The following is a 17,739-nucleotide window of genomic DNA, read 5'->3' as shown; positions in this document are numbered from 1 at the left end:
ATGTATAGATAAAAAACTTTATATATTAAAAGAAACTACTGCTATTTTTATAAGGAAAATGATATAGAAATATTGAAAATTTGCATATATTGTTTCTTATTTTATTGATATTTCATAACTTCAAGTAAATATATAAGTAACTTGCGAGTGCTTTCAGGTTTTAAACATTTCTTTAAGGGTAAAGATAAAAGGAACAACAAAAAAGAAATTCTACGAACAGTAATACTAGTAATAGTATTAAATTCCAATACATTCAGCATTTTAAAATATACTGTCGATAAATATCTTACCAAAGTGTGGTTCCATTAGACAGTCAGTACTTCACAAATAAAGTCCATGGTAGAGGTTATTACTTGTCTATTTTTTGCTTAAATTCACATTCCAGACAAGTTCTATGTTAAATCCACTTATACACGTCTTTAAGCAGATTATACAACGATCTTCCCAGATGTTATTTAGTTCCTAAAAACAAAAAAAAAAACGTGTGTTAGAATAGCTTGATCAACGGCTTATTTTAACAAACGTATTAAACTATTGATAAGAAACCCACTTCAAGTAAAAATGCATCTCAGAACGGCTGGTATGGGTATTAACACTTACTAATGACCTGAATATGACCCTAGGAAGGTCGAAACGTTGTTCTCTACTTTATTAGTAAAAGTGTTAATATCCATACCAGCTGTTCTGAGATACAAACGTATTAAACATTTGACATGCGACAGAGATTACTACCATAATAAATATTTTCTTTCTCGTTTTTTCATTGGATTTTGTAAAAGTAGCTGATAAAAACTGTTGAAGAGTTGAATAATTCTTATGTAATATGGACACGTTGGAGCAACTGCTTGTCTGAAAAGGCATCGCATATTTTATGTTACAATGTAGATGCTATATATATATATATATATATATATATAATGTTTTGTGTTACGATTCTTTGTATCCGGGGTTTCTTTCACTGCCTTTAATAAATCTCAGGTAAAAGTATAACAACAAGTAAGCAAAAAACTTCTCTACAGGTTTTGGTCTGAAAAATTAAATTGCGAGGTCAAGTCTAGTATTGACCAGGTTAAGTTACAAGATCTGTCATACCTTCACCTACTTCTGAAATGTTTTTTCCACTGTAATTGATATTCACAATGTAGCTAGCTGTATTACGACATGAGTGCGATGATTACATCATTTAATTTGCAATCTGTAACTTAATACAAACTAAATCTATCATCTTGGCAGAATATTACGAATCGTTCTAAGCTGTGCTCATAGAGACGCGCATTTGTTTATCTCAATATAATCACAGAATACTTTGCGTATCCTTCGCACTCCTAACATTCCGATCTGGATGATACAAAGACTCTACAACACAAAAGCCCACTGAACCAGAAATTGTAATGAGGCAAACCGCAACGCTCCAACAAATTTGACAGAAAAAAAACAAACAAATATACAACTGCTTGAACAAGCTACCGCATAAATATCCTTTGCATATATACACACACATGTAATACAAAAGCTAAACACGTGTTTTAATTTATGAAATCACCAAACATATTCTGAGTTTTCCTACACATTTTACTTTCCCAGCAGTTCGCTGCATGGATATAAATTGTTTATCGATAAAACCCATGTTTATTCTATTTAAACACTGTAAAATATGCATTTTTGACATACATAGAAAATATAACTTTCACAATAGCCTTCTTATTCTTATCTACTCTGTGCCCTTACATCAACAGGATTCCATGTTAGTGAGAAGTGTAAACTTCACAAGCGTAGAGCAGTAAAATGACTCAAGTATACAGGATAAGTATTATTAAACTTTCTTTGTATCAAAGTGTTATTAAATCAGTAATCTGGTACGTTAAAGGTGTGTGTGTGTGTGTGTGTGTGTGTGTGTGTGTGTTCAACGTAAAAATAATCTGTGTAATAAAACGAAGTTAGCCCAATAGAAACCCAGTATTCTATTGGCTAATTGTACAGTGGTAGTTTTACATTTACACGAGTGCAAAAGTGAGGCCTTTAAAATATTCATTGTTTTATAGCAATGCAGGACTACGACGTTTAGGACATGAACTTTAGAAACAAGTTGTTTTGAAACTTTAAAGAAGTATATATAACTTCAACATCTGGTTACAAAAAACTGAATACAGGCAAAGTGTAAACAGTTAAACATTTGTATTATACAAGATCCGGACCTATATTTATTTTCTCTAACACATCCAGAATTTACTACACAGTTGAACTGTAAAACAAACTTGGTCACTTCTTTGCTAGCACTTGCTAGTTAGCATAAAACTTCCAAAATCAAGCACACTTTTTTTTTTTTTTTTTTATACACAAACTTACTTATATAATTACGTTCTCACAAAATTCTTAGAAATGTCGTAATGCATTTCTATTTTGCTTAATCTCTTGGGAATAGACATAGTTGTGATTTTATAAATTATATATTATACAATTCTTTCTACGCTCTAAGAAACAAAGTTTTGTGATTTCAGACAGCAGAAAACAACAAAAAAACAGTTGTAAATGTTAAACTTACTGCAGGTTAATACCTTAATCGAAAAAAAAAAAAATTCGATTCCAATAAAATTGTATCTCCAAGAGATGTACTGCTTGGGAGAGAAATATAAAAAACACACACGTTGCAGACATTGTTTACCAACGAGTAAATATACGCCCCATCCCCAAGACGTCGTATGTAAACAAGAAGAATGTCTCAGTAAAAATCACAGAATACAAAACCAGTCATGCAATGGTCCAAATGGTCCCTAAAATTACCCACATTTTCACAATGTCAAATAGTTAGAAGACAGAATGGCGGTCAAGTCTGAAAAAATATTTAAAAATCGTCTTTCGTGCTGTGAGAAGTGTGGAGAATGACCCATGTTCACAAGAAGACTACACAACTGAGATATGAAACCTGTAGTGTACTTGTTAATATATCGCCAGGTGGTTAGGGCGCTCGACTCGTAATTTTAGGGTCACGGGTTCGAATCCCTATCATACCAAACATGCTCGCTATTTCAGCCGTGGGGGCTTTATAATGTGACAGTCAATCCCACTCTTCTTTGTTAAAAGAGTAGCCCAAGAGTTGGGTGTGGATGGTGATGTCTAGCTGCCTTTCTTCTAGTCTTATACTACTAAATTATGGGCAGCTAGTGCAGATAGCCCTCGTGTAGGCTTTTTATAAAATAAGGGTATAATATTTAATTTTTTTTTTATAAGTATAATTAATGCTGTTTAAGTTAATATACAACTCAAAAATAGGTAGACAAACGAGTCACGAAAAGTTTACAGCTACTCTGTACATAAGAAAGCTCATTGTTCTGCTATGTTTGTGTTAATTATTCAACACACATTTGACCGTTTTGCTTATTTTTGATAAGCTGGATTCCAGATGGTATTGTATGCTCAATTATTTCTGTCAAGTTAGCTAAAACCAATGATGTGACGATCGAACAACTTCTTTTGTGACATGTTGAGTAAATATGCAAGATGTTGTATTTCAACGTATACAGAGTCACTTTGTGAGTGTTAACCGGTGTAGTACAGAATCAAAACTAGATGACGGATATATTCGAGGCTAATTTAGGCCTGACACATGCACCATATTTCCCTACACCCTACGCAGGTCATTCTTCCCCCAGGTCCATAATATACAGCAGAATAACAAATATTCGAGGAAAAAAACTGATGCATGTGCTGAGACGAGTGCTGTAATCTCGTCGGTTGACTGATGAAAGCTGGAACCCTTGAGTTTATTTATGATTGCCTGCAGAGAGAATAAGAAGCTGGATGTTTGTTGAAACTTGAGCGGCTTGCCTAGCAAGTGAACTGGGATAAAACATGTGGAAAGAACTAAACTAAAGTAAAATAGAGCGACAAAGTGTCTTTACAGAAAATACCACAGAATAATTGGTGTGAAGTCAAAAAAGTTATCTGAAATCAAATAATGGTAAACTCTAGCGTTCTCACAAGTATTTTAATAGGGTTCACAATGTTAATAAAAAATAGTGACGACCTTTTGGAATCTAATAATAAATATCACAATAACAAAATGAAACCAAAGAAAATTTAATGGGAAATCATGAAACGATTCTTTTTACAAAAAACCAAAAGATAAATAAAATAGGCGGAGAGTATTCAGTGAGCTACAACTACGTAAACACGTGTTCGTTGCTCAAAGCTCCGTATGGTGACGCTGCTGAAAATCTTGAAGGAAAGTAGTAAATGTTTAAAACTTCAACTAAAAATGTTAATTGCTTATTTCTAACGAGTCATACATGCATGAAGGTGTAATAGGACTACTACTATTATAAATAAAACATTCACTAAATATTTCATTTTACAATATGTTTGTTTTTAGTCTAAAATGTTTGTTAATATTTCTCTCTAGAACATAGACTTTCGTGCAGAAAAATTCAAACATAGCTCTTTGACTTGAACAACTAAAATCTTATGCAAGTTAACTTTGTACACTTGTTTTAGGAGTCTCATTTGAAAAACAACAACAAAATATGTGAAAAATTACCGGCTTCACTGTAGGGATGTATTTCTATTAGTTTGAAGGAGATAAATTACTAGCTGTTTCCTCGGGAGGTTTTTATGTAAACACCTCTTCTAAGCCAAAGAAAGGATAGTGCTGGAAGTAAACGCTTGTTACTGAAAATACTGTGAATTGTTATCTTTAATCTATAGGTGGAGTCCTTGCGCTAGCCGTCAAATTCCTTCATTCACGAACTACGCAGCCCATGCAGTACGAAGATCATTTGTCAAGCTGACTGATCACCTGCGGACGGAAGGTAAAAAGCCCAGTAATGAAACTCCGATATGCCGTCAACATGCGTGAAAGACAGCAGAATCTGCCTGCCAAGATCGAGATAAGACGTATATAAATGCACCCCACGTAAAGGTTCTCAGATACGATCGTTACCTCTGTATTATTAAGTGCAGTTTTCTCGGACTAAATCTCAAAATGGCTGCCGAAGTCGTTGCTAGGAGATGTAGAAAAGTTCACGATTTTGAATCACAATGGAAACTGAGAAGATAATTTATCTGTTCACCGAACTCCTAAACTCATGTCTTGCTATCCGGTAACCAGTCTCTACAAACAATCATACATCTCACGCACACTTCATCGTTGTTTAAACAAATTGATGACCATGTACAAGACACGACTTAGTATGATGCATGACCCTATGTTGCAGTTAACGTCCCCACACTTTAAACCCCCGTTATATAAACATCATCATTACGATCTTTCTACAGAAACTCCGTTTTCTGAGTTCTTGTTTTTTGAATCCAGCGGCACTTAAGATTTTTCTGAAATGTTTACATTATTTGTCTGTTTGTTTATGTGCATGTCAGCTTATAACTGGCGATTCGCCGGAACAATTGTCACCAAATCTGACAGACATCCTCAGAACACCGGAGAGTAACATAGGGTGAGCGTTTTGATCTAACCCTCCCATATTAACCTCGAGGACTCCAACGTCTTCTTTATGCGTTGTGTCCAGTTAAAACTGGTAACAAGCCATGGCAATTGTCACCAAATCTGGAATAACATTCACAAGCCCCCTCTGGTAGTAGCATCGTGGGTCGACGATCAGATTCTGACCTCCGTGTCACCCATGGGGCCTCGTGTCTGTTTCATGCGTTACACGGATAAATCAGCTAATACCTACATATATAATATATTAAGGGAAAAAGAAAACATATCGCTCTATTTTACACTTAATTTACAAACGGACCCTTATTATTAATATACTTGGAAACAATTTCTGACTGTTCTATCACTGCCATTTTTTCAGAATGCTTATAATATTTTTATGTTAAATATTTTTAAATAAACAAATAGCCTCTTTTCATCCACCTTCAGATTTCTAGTTTCATTGACAGAGCACAAACAAAATCTCGGGAGAGAAACTAAGAATACACAACTATTCACGATACTACGTGTATACAATTAATTTAATGTACACAACGTATTTCATGGTCGTGATTCCACTTCGAAAAAGTAGTCGTACATTTTTTGTAGTTATGGAATGACATTGGAGAAACTTTCCGTAGTTTTTTTATTATAGTAAATGAAAACTACGAGTTTTTAGTATAAATCCAACAAAAATGATTAAAAGCTTGGCTTGAGTATCATTTGAAAGAATGCATAATGGGTTGTCCGTTTAAAGGCTTCTTGCAAAGTTATTCGGACTATGCGCATAAGTCTCCCTAGTTGCAAGTTAGGAGACTGAAGGGCAGGCAGCTGGTCAGCTTTTGGCAGGGTTTTCCTTGCGCCCGAGATCTGAACTCCCCCCCCCTCCCTCCCAGGTACTGAATGCACGCTGCAAAATGCAAGGCAAACAAGTACTACTTTATTCGAACTTTGTACCATAATAAAAACCAAACAGCACACAGTTTGCACACAGCTATCCACAATCAACTTCTAACGGGTGTCATCAATGAGAATATACTGTACGAAAAAAATGTCAGGTGAAAGTATCACACAGTTAAGGTATCATTATTTAAAAGTGACTACTCAGTTTCTTGTTTTTCTTCAATGTTAGATTAATGTTAGAATTAGAAGAAAAATAAACACTTATATACAGAAAACGTAATACAGTATGTCATTTGATAGATTAAAACTTTGGTTTTCTATTGGTTATAAATGACATAGTATTAAATTTTAGAGAGAACTATTGGTGAGTTCTGAAAGAGAAGGTGTGACAGGTGGGCAGGGCAAGAAGGGTCTGACTGTATATTATATTATTATATTATTATATTGCTCTGTTACAATTGGAAAGTATGTAAACTATGCTTTGTCTGAGGGATTGCAACAGTATAATATTTACAGTTAAATTTCGTACTTCTTTGAGAGATGATAAAAATAAATGAGAGAGGCGTTTGCTGTGAATACCGGAAAACAATGAAACTAACATCGAATTTTACAAAACAAGTTATCTCAACACCTTACTGTTAGAAATAATCTAATACCAAATATTACTTTCTTTTTTTTTGAAAGACAGGATATAATAAGAATTTTTATTATATCGCTTGTATTCAAGTAAAGGAAGAAGCTTATAGGCTGAATACTGGTTTGGTTGATTTTGAATTTTGCTCAAAGCTATATGAGGGTTATTTGCGTTAACCGTCCCTAATTTAGCAGTGAAAGACTTGACAGAAGGCAAGTAGTCATAACCACCCACCACAAACCCTTGGAATACTCTTTTACTAATGAATAGTGTGATTCAAACATTATAACGTCCCCATGGCTGAAAGGACAAGCATGATTAAAGTGATGGAAATTCGAACCTGGAACCCTCAGATTGCGAGTCGGGCACCCTAACAACCTGGCCATGACGAGCCACGCTACAAACTGGTACTAATATCTTAGTTCGAGGATATCTGTAGTATTTGTCATTTGTGGAAAACTTAGGACTGAATGGGAATAATAAAAATTCTAATGTGAGCAATTCAGAGCAAAGAATTAAACATACAAGTAAAAACTGAAAATGTATGCAAATGTCTACTTTAGAAATTAAATAATTTGTACAATTAATATCTGAATTGGAAAATACATATTTATGAAAAGGTTGTAAAAAACGTTGATAGTAAAGTTGTGTATTTAATTTATAAGGCAGCTAAATAATGAATGATGCATATTTTATATGGATTGTGCCATTGTTCATGTTATGATGTTTTATATAGCTGCCTTAGAAATTAAATAAATAATATGCACAAAATATATTTATATATTTATATGGTGCATTCTAACGCAAAGTAACATTCTTTGCTCTGTCCACCATGAGAATCGAAACCTGGATTTCAGCATTGGAGATCCATCAACTTATTGCTGATCCATTGGAAAATAAGTTGCCTGTGATGTTGTCTTTTGCAACGTTTTAGTATTCCATAATATTACCCTATTTAAAATATATTTCAATTATAACTGACAAATGTTTGGTCATTCATTCAATATTTTGCACTAACAATATGCTTACTCTTCCGTCATACCGATGTTCAAAATAATGTCAATTCTCTTTTATGAATTCTTTCCAGAGTTCTAAAAAATAAAATTATTCCAAAATAATTTATTAGCACTTGTAATTATTTGTTACAATAAAAGCGGTAATGGAAGAGAACTTGGAAGTCAAGTCATCAGCCTATCTACAATTCAACTGGTATCAGAAAAATTGTAGAAGAAATAAAACTGGACCTTGATAGTCCTAATCAATGAAATTTGGGGAAAGTAATTAATTAAATAAAAGTTAATGTACATGGTTCATATCACGGTGTAATAACGGAGGGGGAGTACAAGGGATGGAACCGCCCTCCACAAATTGTACCTATACTAGTAAAAATCACATTTAAAAAGGTGTAAAAGCAGTGTCAGATGCCATCAAAATGCATTATTTTTAGTTAAAATTGCAACAATTTTTCAACATGGCATATTCACAACCTCCAAGAAATGGCTTCATCTCCCATTCAATTTTTTTCTCTAAAAGTAATAACCGTAAAATTTAAATCGTGGTTACTTTAATATATGTAGTTTAACTATTTTACCGCCAAAATTAGTTATGTAACGTTATGGTATGAGCTCGACTGCTCGCGAAGGATTAAAAAGCAACAAGCATAAAATTTGATAAAAATCAGGTTAACTTCATTTTGTTTTACATTTAATATTTCCACTGTGGATTCAAAATAAGAAGCTTATGAGAATAACATTTCCAAACCACAGTTATTTTGTTGAAATATAGAATTTAAAAGAGTTTTTAGTGTTGGATTATTCTTGTTTTTCAATACATAAAGTTTTGCTTTCTCAGTAACCTACAACTGATCTTGATCATTCTTAAAATAATCTGGTTGGCAGCTTAAAATGTACAAATACTGTATAACAACATAAATAAAAATGGCGTCAATATAAATCAAACCACAGGGCTTCAAATCGCAAAACCGAGAATCTGAAAGTGAAAACGTTGTACAGTAAGCTGCTGATAACCTATTATGTAGATTTGGAGTTTAGACAAAAACAACAACAAACAGAATGGATATATTTCGATGATTGAAAATAGTCATAATCAAACATTCTATTTTTGAGTAATTATTTTCGTAAATTTTGATTATTCGATTGCCACAACGGTACGTCTGCGAACTTACAACGCTAAAGATCGGATGTTGATACCCGTGGTGGGCAGAGCATAGATAGCCCCTTGTGTAGCTTTGTGCTTAATTCAAAACTGTTATTGTATTGTCGGAATAGTCAGAAATAATAATTTCTATTAGTTTACATGACACTAAATCAATCTAATGTTGTTTATGGATCGATGCCTTGATTAAACCGTTCAGCTTCATAAATAGCAAATACACTTAGTAGCTTTATAACAAGAGATAAGGTAAGGAAGTTTAGTGACATTAGAATTTGAATGTTATATCTTAAAATCACGAGGCAACCCTTTTTATGTAGCTTTGTGCTTAAGAACACAAAAAACACATCACGTGATTAATATTTAGTTTTTAACAGAAATGTAACAATGAAACAACTAGATTTTGTAAATTACATTTAGAACAAAAATATAGAATCGGCATTCTATCAATCTGAGCACTTGGAAGCCAAGTCTATAAAGCTTGAATGACAGAAAGCGGTAATCATTTGAAACACCATGGTATATAACAAGAAAAAAAAAACTTTAACAAAACTGCTAATTTTTCACGTAAAGACTTTTTTTTTTTATTCCAGTCACTCTAAACCAGGGGTGCCCGCACCCCTAGGGGGTGCGAAGATGATTCCCAAGGGGTGCGAGGATGCCCATGAATAATTAAAGCAAACCTATATTTTTACATAAGAGTATGCTTTATATTTTTATATTTAAGTTTCCAGGGGGTGCGAGAAATGATTACTGATTTGAAAGGGGTGCAAACACTGAAAAGGGTTAAGAACCACTGCTCTAAACGTATCTATAAATATAAAAACCTGCTGTAGTTGTGATATTAAGTTTACAGTAATATTGATCAAGATAACACAGGAAGGATCGTAATTCAGGATGGAAATAATTTAGTGAACTAGTATAACAATTATTTCATAACAACCTGCTTTTTTGTAAAAGCAAGAACACCGAAAAATGTACGAAATCATGGAGCTTATAAAAGTGCCGTAACTTACATCCGGAACGAAGAACAAAAATACTGGAAAGAAAGCTTCACCGACTCACGTATCAGTACTGTAGAGAACTTCTGCAACGTCATATGGTCCAACTTCTTTGTTTTGTGATAGGCACTGTGGTGATATTTGGTTCACCTCAGCGAGTTCGACACAAATTTGAAATAGGGTTTTGATATGGAAAGAATAATGCGCCAAAAACCTTCCATGCAGCCTAGAAATAATGAGGCGTTCTACATTTCATCTGTCACTAATCCATGTAAAAAAAATACAGTGCACGAATATTAATAGCTCATTACACGCTTAGAGAGCGGAGGTCTAATCTGTAGTGAAGAGACAACACTCGAAAAGTAGTTGGTGAGTGATAGCTCCCCGAATCGTTGTTATAATATTGAATTTTTCACGCAAAGCTATTCTAGGTCTACGTGCGCTAGTATTCCCTAATTTTGAAGTGCGAGATTAGAGGGAAAGCAGCTATTCAACACCACTCACCGTCAATTCTTCAGCTACTTTTTTACCAAAGGATATTTAGATTGGCTGCCATATCATAAAACCTCCACTGCTAAAATGGGGAGTATTATGCTCAGGAAGAGGTTTCAAATCCACTAGCCGCAGATTGCGATAACCAGCGAGTCACATCTGCTTCCCTAATTCTAGATAAACATTTACTTTAATAACTAGTCAAGGACTTAAATACTACAGTGAAACAAGAAAAGAAAAAGCCATCATGGGTAAGAGATTTGTAAGTGATCATTCTAAAATGACGTATACACTTTGAAATGCAATAATGATATTTATTAGGGTTTAAAGTGATTGTTGCAGAGAAGCGATATTAGCTCAAAGATAATCATGTTCCTGTAACAAAAAAAAATTCAGAATTCCTAATGCTATGTCACGAGGTAGCGCCATTAGCAGAAAGTTAAGTCCTTCTAATGTTTAGGTAACCTTTCCCACACAGTCAGCCGGAGCTGGTATGTGGTGTCGATTACAAGTTGTATCTTAATTACGATTCTTTACAATATAGGCATTAATCTTTAGGAGGATGCCCCTCGTATCTCAAGAACTAAAAAGATAAATATAATATCGACTGTTGACACTGTGAGTATCTTTCTATGATAAACTAAATAACGGTTCACAATAATCTGAAGCGTCATGCTGACTCTTTGAATTATTAGGTACGTTTAAAAATATCTTGTTAACAAAAGATAAAATAGCGCACAATTTGTTTGCATAAATCCAGTTACAATACACAATGCTTTAAAAATTATTTTCCTAGTTAATAGTGTTGCAAACATTGTGCAAAACCAAGTAACATTTAAGGGTTTTTTTTCTCTCTTAGTAAGAGCACAGTGTTTTTTTTTCTTACTAAGCAGAAAGCTTTTCGTTCTGTTATCATTAGTGCCATCAAAACGATGATTTCAGCTAAAAGCCTTCAGATTTATCGTTAAGTCACTAGAGGGCCTAGAAAAAACGTCACGAAAAGCGCAAAAACATTTGTTCTTTACAAACGAAAAAGACAACAGTGAAACATCTAAAGACCTTCCTACAAAGTAAACTTTGAAATTCATGTCTCAAACAAACAAACTGAGAGCAAACGTTTGCATATTGGTCCAACAATACATACAAAGTGTTATATTTTTGACACGACGCTGCGTATTGAATATATTGTTATGTGTTGACAAGTTATACACATCAAGAAAATGGATAATTCATCCTTTCCATTAAACAATTTCTATATTTAATGAAAATACGTACAAGGTTTGTTCTGAATTTACAAAGAACCATAATTTTCTTATATGAAATAATCTATGAAAAAGGGGGAGATGTAGCAGACCACAAAACCAGTGAACTTATGACCTGCATTTATAGAACCACTATAAAGCATATTTAATACTTGAACTATTGCTTTGAATTTTTCAGGTAAATGACCTTTGCCGTTATAATGTAAGTTTAATTTCTTTAACCAGGTTACGAACGGTAATTTATAGGCCTACTTATTTACCTGCTCTAATGTAAATTAATGCTAAATTTGGGGGTTGCTTTCGGGGAATTCCCATAAAAGTGTTTTCGCGAAATATCTGGGTTCCTCAAGAAGTGGGATCGAGACGATTCGTTTGGTACCACTTAAGTCAGTGCAACCAATGGTTCAGGAGTTACATGACACACAGACACTAAATCCTATTATATAAATAACAAAACTGGGTGTGCTCATTAGTCATTACGTAGTGTCATAAACAAATGGCTATTGAAGTGTAGTAGTTAGCTCTATCTTGCAGTATTTTCGGAGCAGATTTCATTGTAAGACTCGATTTGTTTTGTTTTGAATTTCGCTCAAAGTTACACGAGGGCTATCTGCGCTAGCCATCCCAATTTAGCAGTGTAAGACTAGAGAGAAGACGCTACTTTTTTACCAACGAATACTGGGATTGACCATGACGTTATAACGCCCTCACGGCCCTCATGAAACTCCGGAAAATTTCTTTCAAGTTTCGTTTTTTTCTATTGCTTATTTCTAATTGTTCGTGACAGGAACGTAAAGGTATCTGTAAGATTAAATCCTCACACTATAAATTATTATATTTTGCCGAATGAAAATTTTATGTTTTTATCGCAAAAAATAATAATAAAGAAATATATCTGATCTTCTATGTGGGAAGCAGGCTTCTCCCTTTCTGTCACGGAATGTTCAACTCACGTTGTCAATATCGCTTATGACGTGTCTGAACACGGTTCAGTGCCGCCTCCTCCACCAACCTCAAATAGGGATACCGTTGACAAGATTTATCATTGATTTCACAACACAGCTGCAAGACACGCTTTAAGGGCTTTTATTTATAGCCTAAACAGCTTAGCACTCGGTAATAAGGTCGAAACTAAGTGCTAAAATAGTTCCATTTTTATAAATTATTTTTTGAAACGAACAGGCTTTACAGGAAACCACTACCTATAAATATCACTTAATTATTTTCAAACTTCACTTTATATTATTAGAAGGAAGAGAGTCAGTAATAACCGCCTGGCCACACCCAACCTCATAAATAAAACTATATCGTTTTTTATCTCATTTTCTTTTGCATAGTGTGTGTGTGTGTGTGTGTGTGTGTGTAAACCGAGAAACAGTTTGTTCGAAATTCATTTAAGAGTGACGTGAGCGAAATAAGTTATTTTACAAGACATGGCTAACAAAGGTACGATTTTTTTAAATTTGTAATTAATTTATTTGTGAACCAAAAACTGCTGAGTTCATATAGGATTACTTACTACTACAACATAAGATTATAGTCCAAATGTATACAAAAAAGACCGATATTCACAAGTCGTATTTGTAAACCACGAAATAAAACTTTCGGTGTGTGCGAATGAACGTAATACAGTAGGATCTTAAAACTGTCCGCTGTTACTCTACCATAAACTAAACTCGTGTGAAAATTATCAATAAAAATCTTTAAATAAGAGCTCTTCCAAAATATATTTTAAGTTAGCACACATGTGAAAATTAAGAATGTGATTGGCCGGCTCACAGTCTTGGTTCAGGTCTCACCCCATTCACTCATCCAACTTACGAAATGCTTGAAAATAAAGATGTTTTCAGCAAGGAATTTCACTCTGGAGCGCCCTTTTGGGTTGAAATGTTTCTGATCTTCACTTCAGCTTTTCAGCCCCATTTACATGAGACCACGTGTTTTGTAATGTCAGTTTCAAGTCAGCGTCGAGTCTATTACTTCCGCTGGCATGACGCCTCGGATTTTATTAGTCCTACTGTAACAGCAAACATGATGTAACACAAGCCGTCCCAGTAGGCCTGTTACTCCCTTGGTTCAAGGTAGTTAGTTGACTACACACAACAGTTCAATGCCGATTATTTGTTTGTTCAACAAGTGTTTCTACGTCTCATAGTCCTACAATGTCTCTTTTATAGGAACGTAAGATGATTGCCTCCTCCTCGTAAAGAATAAACTATTCGTTAAAACATTCCTGGGAAAACAAACCGAAAAAGCCTTTCCATTTCTTACATTAGAAATACTTGATTAATTACATAATGTACAAATATTAATATCTTTACTTTTAACCTCATGTTCTCCTGCATGGTTGGGCAGAAATGTTAAAATGTCAATGACAAGGGTAGTTATTTTTGATAAGAGATGTTGAGTAGATATATTCCATTACACCTTTTTCTTCTGACATGCGAATGTGTATCCATTTTTTCTCCACAACCCTATTTAACGTCTACATGCGCAACAAAATAAGGTAAATCATTTTGTTTTTTTATTACAAAAATGGTCTAACAGTAACTTATTCGAATTCGGCATTCATTTGAAAACAGTGTTAAGTAACTAGTTTTAACAGTTATCAAAAGACGTTAAAGAGCACGGTGTTTAAAGTATAACTCGAACATGGTGCCAAAGAGAGATCTTGATATTGTTACTCATTTAAGCAGTAAGACAATGTTTCCAACACAACCAGTGTCAAAATTAAACTTAAGGGCAATTACGGTGGAACACGTTTTGTAATGTAGACAGTAAAAGCCATTAAACAAAATTGTAAACTCTGTATATAAAACACTTTCATACGATAAAATAAGAATCATCACGTGTTTGTCCATTTAAATTTTTGAAACATTTTAGAAAAATCTACTAAAAGCGTTGAATGCAAATAAATTGAAAAGTAAATCAGGCTACCTACGACTTAATTTGTTTTTTAATTTCAAAGCTGAGAAAAACGTTTTTTTTAGCGGCTGGTGCTTTTTTCTCTTATAGTAAACATCTAGAAGATCTCACGCACCACACTAACAGACAATTAAAATGTACATATTGTGTTTTTAATAAATGAAATTGCTCATGAAACTTTGGGTGAACTATAAAGAGCTGTGTAATGCAAAATAACCAGAACATTTCGAAACTTCTTCTAGCACCATCCACTAGCAGGTATACAGAATCCATTGTACTTAAAGCTTTCACACACCTAGTTTACGCGCAGTCATTTAAGGGGTGCGAGTTGAAAACATACGAATGAAACATATACTGGATAACTTGTGTTCAAATTATAAACAAACGGGTGAAACACAGAGAGGATAACTTGTATTTGAAATGTAAACAAACGAGTGAAGCGCGTACAGAAAAAGTGTTCAAACCGAAAATCAGCGGATGAAACCTATGCAAAAGAACTTACCCTTAAGGCTACTATGATAAATTATGTATATTAGAATAAAGTTTTTGAGAGGTTGTGTTTTATGTTAGTACTGATTTACATCTTCTCGGAAGGCATGTTAGGTTTTGTTTTCTGTAGCTAAATAAGCCTAACAAAGTAAGGCTTAGTACACTTGTACGGTTTTGAAAACTGTCGTCAAAAACTGTATAACAATTTAATTAAAACGTTAGTGATTTTTAAAAACTGAAGACCTGAATGAAAGTAAAAAATTGTTTTCTTTCTCTTAACCCATCAATTACTGTTATGACTAAAAAGTTGGATTAAAACCTATAGATCCTCTCTGAAGAAAAATCATGCGAGAAAAAGATTACTTTTGGCAGAACCGTAAATACTTTGAGAACTCTACCTAACCTCAGATGTACATTAATTTCTCAAGCTACACGTCCCATTTTGAATCCATGTCTATAGTACTGATTAATTTTAGTTGTGTCAAAATAAAGACATGATGAAATAACGTGACCCTATTTGCAGCTTACTTTTTAAGTTTGAAAACAAAATCTTTGCATTTGGATTCAACTAATTTCTGTACTTGTCGACGATTTTCATTCTTTTCAACTTAAACCCCCAGTGGCTCAGTGGTATGTTTGCGGACTTACAACGCTAAAAACCGGGTTTCATACCCGTGGTGGGAAGAGCACAGATAGCCCATCGCATAGATTTGTGCTTAATTAAAAAAAAAAACAAAATAAATTCCTTATATTTAATGGTCAAAACGCAAAAACGCCTATAAAAACTGCGAAACACAAAATGTGAAACCGCAAATACTTATGCACTTCCGTATGGACTCAACAAACGTTCATGTCAAATTTCATGGAGATCCATGCAAAGGTTCAAAGTATAATGCTCATAAAAACCGTAAAATTGAACATTTTTGCGTATCTGTACCAATTTTGTTTAAGATCTGCGGACGCTGTGCAAAGTATCTAGCTATATGAGCATACAACAAATAATACTATCGTATTTATATAGATAATATGAGAAACAAATGTAAGAACTTTCAGTTTTGTCTTTCAATCCGAAAATCAATTTTTTTGTTATTATCAATACTCTAACAACCTGAACCTGAAGATAGAAGGTATTGAGTGTTGAATCAAGAACATGTTTTAAGATGGCTCTTACCCACATGTTCTGTTAGAATTCTTGTGAATTCCTGGGCGAACCCGATTATGAACCTCAATGGAGCACAGTATGCAAAAATGAAATACGGGTTCAGGCTTGTATTACTGTATTGAACACAGCGGTGCATCATCTATACAATATTTCGATTATACTCCCTGTATTCTCCAGTTTTACGACCACATATATTCTATATGTAATTTAATATATTACAGTCTTACGATCCCGTATATCCTTGTAACCTAATGCGATATTGTATATTTTAATCTTACAATAAAGTATATACCAGTCTTACGATTAAATATATTCTATCATATTCCTTTGCGATTCCGTATATTCTATAACCTTATGTGATTTAATATACTATAGTATTACAGTCCCATACACTCTTGTAGCTCTAAGCAGTATTGTATATTTTAATCTTACAACCAAGTATATTTAGTCTTATGACAACATACACTCTAAAAAACCTATGTGATCCCTATGTTCTGGTCTTACCACCATATATATTCCACATGTACTGGTTTAGCTTTATGCAATCACCTAAACTCAACTGCATGACCTGTAAACGTTAACATGCCTAAAATAGTGAACTCACGACAAGCTGATATTAGCACGAAACTATTTTTCGGTTAAAAAAAAATTACTTGACCTTGCGTGACTAAATCATAGTGTTTAAAAACTAGAATTTCAAAAGATAACGCTTTTGTTACATGTGGTTCCAACTTACCGAGACACACTTTATGGCTTCAGATTTCAGATGACAGACACACACGTTTTGCTAGTTTGATTACTTCTAGTGGATTAACCTATCTAATCAAAAAGGAACATGAAGGAGATAAGTCTATGATAAAAGTTTTACGATGAATGGTGAACGTTTCAGGTTAATAGACTAAATATTTTACTTGATGGGATACACTTTCATCCCTATCGTAATCTTAAAGTAATAACAAAATAATGGACAAAAGAAAGAGAAAAAAGTTCAAATTACGCAAAGTTTGTCAATTAATTCATTTACGATACAATAGTTGAATCCTTTGAAGAATTTATCTATCCTTTAGTAAGTCAATGTACAAAAGCTGAATTTAGTTTAAAAAACAGAACAAACTAATTCTGTATACGAAGAACTATAAAACAGCTTGAACGATGTTTTGGAAAAAAAAAAAAAACTTCTAGAAACTTTATGCAATAAAAGATAATTAAATAACACCCGTTTCAATGTAAAACAAAAAATTAATGAAAATCATCATAAGAATGATATT

General features: G+C 33.7%; 1 pseudogene across 1 annotated transcript in view; it reads right to left on the bottom strand.

Annotated features, from left to right (window-relative positions):
• Window positions 1-17,739, bottom strand: part of LOC143249262 (uncharacterized) — a 62,913-nt pseudogene that overhangs the window by 41,199 nt on the left and 3,975 nt on the right. Inside the window, exons 2-3 of the transcript XR_013027699.1 lie at window positions 17,208-17,290; window positions 291-462 (exon numbers count right to left, since the gene is read on the bottom strand). The product of XR_013027699.1 is annotated as an uncharacterized LOC143249262 (transcript). The remainder of the gene's footprint in view (window positions 1-290; window positions 463-17,207; window positions 17,291-17,739) is intronic.

Source organism: Tachypleus tridentatus, chromosome 4 (genome assembly GCF_004210375.1).
Source record: "Tachypleus tridentatus isolate NWPU-2018 chromosome 4, ASM421037v1, whole genome shotgun sequence".
Lineage (NCBI taxonomy): Eukaryota > Metazoa > Arthropoda > Merostomata > Xiphosura > Limulidae > Tachypleus > Tachypleus tridentatus.
Note: the sequence above shows the minus strand (reverse complement) of the source record. Positions and strands in the feature narration are given on the sequence as shown.